Raw genomic sequence first — 6820 nt, forward strand, 5'->3', positions numbered from 1 at the left:
GGTTTTCGGTCCTTCTACTCACCCTGCTATTCGAGGAAGCGAACGAGGTGCCGATGGAGTGTCAGTTCATAAAAGAAAAAGTTAAGGCGCCACCAGAGTAAACAACCCGGTGCCATTCAATGGCGTTTGTGGGCGGCTTGGGACTGTTTGGAGAAGTAAGAGAGAGAGAGAGAGAGATATGTACGAGTGAGTTGTTAAATGAGTGTTGTAGATTGTATGGACCTGTTTGAACGGTTGAGTATAAAGATATATGCCTGTTTGTTTTTTGGCTTGTACGTGTATATAAAAAATGTTTGTTCTTGTACATTCGTTTGTAACTGGATCACTCGAAAATGTTATAAATATAGTTTGAAAGATATTTGTTATATCGTTGTGTTGTTTATTGGTACGTAATAATCTTTGTTCTTGTGCACTCGCTTGTCCACATCTCTTGAAATTGTTAAAAAATAATAATGGAATTTACAAATGTATCAATATTTGTGGCATTAAACGATTAAGAATATAACAATTGCTGTTTATTGCAACGTCATTTTTATATAAAATATTTTATCACAATCTTAGATCTAAATGAACATGAAATACTTATTGATTAAGACATGATCAATATGGTCTTCAAATGTATGATCATTAATGTCATTACAACAACTTTATTTTATTTAATTTATTAATACAATATTGAAGGAAGTGAAACACGAAATGAATATTAATACAGACATGGTCCGCAAATCTGAGCCGTATGGTGCGCAAATCTGGGCCGTATAATTCCGCGAATCTGGGCCGTATATGGTCCACAAATTTGGGCCGTATGGTCCGCAAACCAAGGCCGTATATTCCGCGAATCTGGACCGTATAGTCCGCGAATCTGGGCCGTATAGTCCGCGATTCTGGACCGTATAGTCTGCGAATCTGGGCCGTATAGTCCGCAAATCTTGGCCGTATGGTCCAAAGTCTGGGCCGTATAGTCCGCGAATCTTGGTTGTATAGTCCACGAATCTGGGCCGTATGGTCCGCAAATCTGGGTCGTAAAGTACGCAAATCTGGGCCGTAATCTCCACAAATCTGGGCCGTATAGTCCGCAAATCTGGGCTGTATGGTCTGCGAATCCGGACCGTATAGTCCGCGAATCTGGGCCGTATCATCCGCGAATCTGGGCCGTATGGTCCGCAAATCTGGGCCGTATAGCCCGCGATTCTGGGCCGAATTTGCCACGAATCTGGGCCATATGGTCCGCGAATTTGGGCCGTATAATCCGCGAATCTGGGCCGGACAGTCCGCGATCTGGGCCGTATGGTCCGCAAATCTGGGCCGTATAGTCCGCAAATCTCGGCCGTCTGGTCCGCAAATCTTTGCCTTAAAGTCCGCGAATCTGGGCCGTATGGCCCGCGAATCTGGGCCGTATGGCCCGCAAATCTGGGCCGTATAGTCCGCGAATCTGGACCGTATAGTCCGCGATTCTGGGCCGTATTATCCGCGAATCTGGGCCGCATAATCCGCGAATCTGGGCCGCATAATCCGCGAATCTGGGCCGTATGGTCCGCGAATCTGGGCCGTATAGTCCGCGAATCTCGACCGTATCATCCGCGAATCTGGGCCGTATTGCGCGAATCTGGGCCGTAAAGTCCGCGAATCTGGACCGTATAGTCCGCGAATCTAAGACGTATAGTCCGCGAATCTGGGCCGAATGGTCTGGGCTGTATGGTCCCTTATTCATTTATATCTAGCAGAAAAAAGACCATTTGTCTCATACAAAGCCTAGCATTTTTAAACAGTTACTTCATCAATAATATGAATTATTATTTAATTATTGAAACTTAAGGGAAGTTTTACCGGGGATGGGCACAGAGAATCCCAGCTGAGCCCAAAGCGTACATATTGTATAAATGCGTGTCTTACGTTGGAAATAAAATTAAACAAAATAATTAAAAAAATTGGTGACCACCCCTAGACCCTAGACTCAGAATTGCTTATACATAACATAATCCTAAATAGAGGGTGCTAGTGTGTGTGTGAGAAGGGGTTTGGGAGGAGAGACCGCATGCAGACAATCAATTTGGTGCCCCTAATCGTTTAAAAGGCGCATTTACTGAAGAGTTTTGGGGCACATGGGCCTTACTGGTCCGCATTGTCGTTATCGCTTTAAGAACATTGTCACTTTAATGACAATTGTTTTCTTATCAAAAACGAATGTATGACAAGCTTTATTGCATACATAATACGACTACTGTTAAAAAATCGGTTTGTTTATGGGAACTCATCCAGCAAAATAGGTAGCATAATAGTTTGCAATGCGTTTCATCGATCAATCCGTAATATATGTAAGGCTTACACAATTGATCATACACTATTTTAAAAGACATGCACACTTTTTAATATACTATTTTTCCTTGTGATTATACTGACTTAAAGATATACCAAGCATAGATGTTTAATAATATATTTCTTAATACGAATATGTCGGTATTTGAGCTTGAACGAGTCCCTTTTGAACTCGACGGAATTATCTTTTTTATCAGGCTTGCGGCGATATATCTGAGAAGTCAGATGCATTTTACATCCGCACGGCATTTGTGTATGTGCGTGTGAATTTTTAAGTTCATGAGTTCCTGTCGCGGCTTAGATTACCTTATTTCTGGACCCAGAGTGTCCCTTCACTCCTGGACAAATTTTGAATTATTGCTTCAATTGTTTTTTGTAATGAAAGATATTCTTCATTTTACGGTGGTCTTTGCATGTTGTTTATTTTCTTGGAGGGGAGGGGGCTACCCGGAGGAAACCCTACCTGTCCGATATGGTGACCATTAAACAAACCCAGATGCTTACGGAACGTGAATTTAACCATGTTTGTCTAGGTGAAAGCACACGTACCAACCACTTCCCGAACTGCGAGCGTTTCTTGTAATTTAAAAAAAAAAATATGCATGGTTTTCTATTACATTTGCTATTTATAGTATTGCAGTATTGTATTATCGCGCAAGCGTATTGTCTGTCGCCGGTTCAGGAAAAGCAGACAGGGCATGCATTTTTTGTCACCAATTGCATTACTTTGTTTACATATACGATATAATTATACCCCCATTTACCATTGGTAATGCGGGCTATTTAGGAGTCACTTTGTCGATCGGTCGGTCTGTCCCGAAATTTCATCCGATTTTCACCAAACTTGGTCACAAGTTGTATCTAGATGATGGTCAAGTTTGAATCTGGGTCATGCCGGGTCAAAAACTAGGTCACGGGGTCACTTTGTGTGTTTTAAACCGAAAGTTTGTCCGGGCCATAACATTTGTTCACCATCATTTGACGGTGTGTCGCGCGAAAGAATCACGTCGATATCTCCAAGGTCACACTTTAAGTTCAAAGGTAAAAAATGGCCATAAATGAGCTTGTACCGGCCATAACTAAGTCGTTCATTGCGAGATTTTAAAATCATTTGGCACATTTGTTCACCATCATTGGAAAGTGTGTCGCGCGAAAGAATTACGTCGATTTCTCGAAGGTCAAGGTCACACTTTGAGTTCAAAGGTCAAAAATGGCCATAAATGATCTTGTCCGGGCCATAACTATGTCATTCATTGTGAGATTTTAAAATCGTTTGGTACATTTGTTAACCATCATTGGACGGTGTGTCGCGCGAAAGAATTATGTCTTCAAGTTTAAGGTCACACTGTGAGTTCAAGTCAAAAATGGCCATAAATGATCTTGTCCGGGCCATAACTATGCCATTCATCAGGGTTGCCACCAACCTGATGAAATAAAATTCCCTGACTTTTCACTGACTTTTCCCTGACCAAATTTTGGTTTACACTGACTAATTTCGCGACATATTCGGCCTCCTCCTTCCCATACAGCCGACCAAATCTACCCATTTAATGTTTATTTAATTCTTTAACATAAAATATTTAACAAATAACAAAGCAGTACTACTTGTACACTAAACTATGCATGATGCAAGGCTATATAGTAGAACCAAAGATAAAAAAGTTATGCGTGTACAACCACCACATAATATGATTATGTCTCAAAATCTATACACAAAACATACTTCTATAGGTAGATACATGTAATAAATACATAAATAAGCAAAGTTAGTATAGCTCTTTCATGATGTCATCTCTAATGATCCTGCAAAGCATAAATATAGAATTAATCAGCTCTGGTGGCAAGGGTTGCAAAGCCTTTCAGCCTTCAAGGATACAAACAAGTAATCACAGATAAAACAAGAAACCGTCGGAGACGGGTGATGCTCCCCAAAGGTTTTTTTGTCACAATATTGCACTAAATATTCAGATAAAAGGAAACGTCTTGAAGGCACAGTATTTGGGGGGACAATATTTTTTTATATAAATTTTCAAAGGGCCATAAATCTGTGAAAAATCATCCGACCAGGACCCGCTGGTAATATGCACATCTCCTCTTGGTAGTGAAGCTCCCATAAAGTTTCATTGAATTCCGGCCATTAGTTGCTAAGAAATTGCCCGGACAAGAATTGCACTATATGTACAGTAATGGAACATTTCAAACGGCCATAACTCTGTGAAAAATCATCCGACCAGAACCCACTGATAATATGCACATCTCCTCTTGGTAGTGAAGCTTCCCATAAAGTTTCATTGAATTCCGGTCATTAGTTGCTGAGAAAAAGCCCGGACAAAAATTGTGCACAGACGGACACACGGACGGACGGACAGACAGACGAAGCGGCGACTATATTCTCCCCCAAATTTTTTTGGGGGAGCATAAAAATAGATAAGTTTACATTTTTGAACATGCTTTTCACATGTTAATGTTTTATGTACATATAAATAGTCAAAACATTTCAAATAAAAAATATACTGTTGAATCTACTTAAACAAATGATACTTGATGACTACCATAGCCACTAAATAAATTATGCATCGACCCAAAATTTTATTTTTCCCTGACTTTTCAGAAATTGCATTTTTCACTGACAATTTATAAAAATTCCCTGACTTTTCACTGACCTTGTAAAAAAATCAGATTTCCCTGACCTTTCAAGTTGAGTGGCAACCCTGTTCATTGTGAAATTTAAAAATTACTTTTGTTCACAATCATTGGACAATGTGTCATGCGAAAGAATTACATCGATATCTCAAACGTCAAGGTCACACTTAGAGTTCAAAAGTGAAAAATTGCCATTAATGAGCTTGCCCGGGCCATAACTGTCATTCATTGTGAGATTTTAAAATGACTCTGTACATTAATTTTTTTCACAGTCATTGGATGGCGTGTCATGCGAAATAATTCACGAGTTCAAAATGGCCATAAATGATAATGGCATAATCATCATTAAAAATCGCCATAAATTAGATTCTCTGGTTTTGTGAAGACCGCATGCAAAATATTCCGTGTCAATGCGGAACGTGGGGGTATTCGTCACGTCTGTGACAAAGCTCTAGTTGTTTTTGATATTACAATATGAATCGTTGAAAAATAAAATAAATTACAGTTGCCTTTGAAATATTTTTTTTTAATTGTGATATAAATCGGAGAATGTACATGTATAATAAACTGCGATTTTCTGCACTGTTTTTCTTCAGCTAAAGATAATGTGTCCATATGTGTATTTGTATTAAGTTTTTATATCTTTTGGTCAAATTCAATCTGTTTCTCAACGTATCTGGTCATTGTTTAATGACATATTGCTTGCAAACACGATATAAGTTATTCAAAGAATACCCCCGGTAAGTCGTTGCTGTAGTTGTCTTTACCTAGTAAGTACTTAAAAATTCACGAAAGCTGTGTATAGCGTTTTATCCCATTTTCACCGCGACATTGACGGTATAACACCTTATGGCATATACTAGCCTGTCTCCAACACTGTGGAATATACCTGTCGCGTGCACGGACTACTTTTTAAATTATTCAACCACTGAATGATTTTTCGAAAGAAACCTCTAGAGTCGAAATATTTGGCTTAAAAATTATAAATACAACCTACAACCTTTAGATCTAGTCGTGGGGCATAATTTTTCGCCATCCGTAAAATGAATCAGCTGATTGATTGCGTAATAAAATGACATACTTATTGCGTCATTTGTGTGATGTCATCTTTAGGTGTACACGAAACAAGTATGCGAAATAAAATATTGAAGACTCGCATTTTTTTCGTGTTTATGTATCGATTCGTGGATGTAATTGATGAAAGTGCATATTCTATGGACTACTTACCTCGGATGGAACCGGTGAGACGAAGGATTTAGATCTACATGTAGATCTAGCTTATTCGTGTAATTGATTTTCAGAATAAGCGTGCCTATTTTGATGTGAGTTTGTTTTGCTTTCGGAAGTAAGTAAAAGTAAGGGTATTTTCTTTGATTAATAAACTTTGTCTTTGTGATTTTATCAAAGAAAGTCTATTCAGTAAGAATAACCCATTTGCAACAAGTGTTTCAAAGCTTAATATTTTTTTTACGGATCAGCTTGTTTTTGGATCGCAAACTAAAGGATGTGAAGGCTAGATCAAGACGCCATCAAAATCTGCAGCGTGCATGAACAAATAAGGCGAGTAGTTTTTTATATGTTTAGAACGACTCTGTGTGTAAATCTACATGAACATGTATGTTGGCATCAACATCATTTTGTCAGGAGCAATCGCCGCCATATTTGATTTTGATCATTTTCTTTCGAAAATAAAATGAATAAAATCCTCCTTTCGCGATCGTAATGTATTAAATTGTGCATGCTGTGTAAAATTGAATCGAGGCATATGGTCATGTTTTTTCTCGTTGTGCAGTTGTTGTGTGAATTTTTTAAAGACTATTTTGCGTACCAGAACAAATACATTGTATATCACGCATGGTTG

The sequence above is a fragment of the Dreissena polymorpha genome, chromosome 4, assembly GCF_020536995.1.
Source record: "Dreissena polymorpha isolate Duluth1 chromosome 4, UMN_Dpol_1.0, whole genome shotgun sequence".
Taxonomy (NCBI): domain Eukaryota; kingdom Metazoa; phylum Mollusca; class Bivalvia; order Myida; family Dreissenidae; genus Dreissena; species Dreissena polymorpha.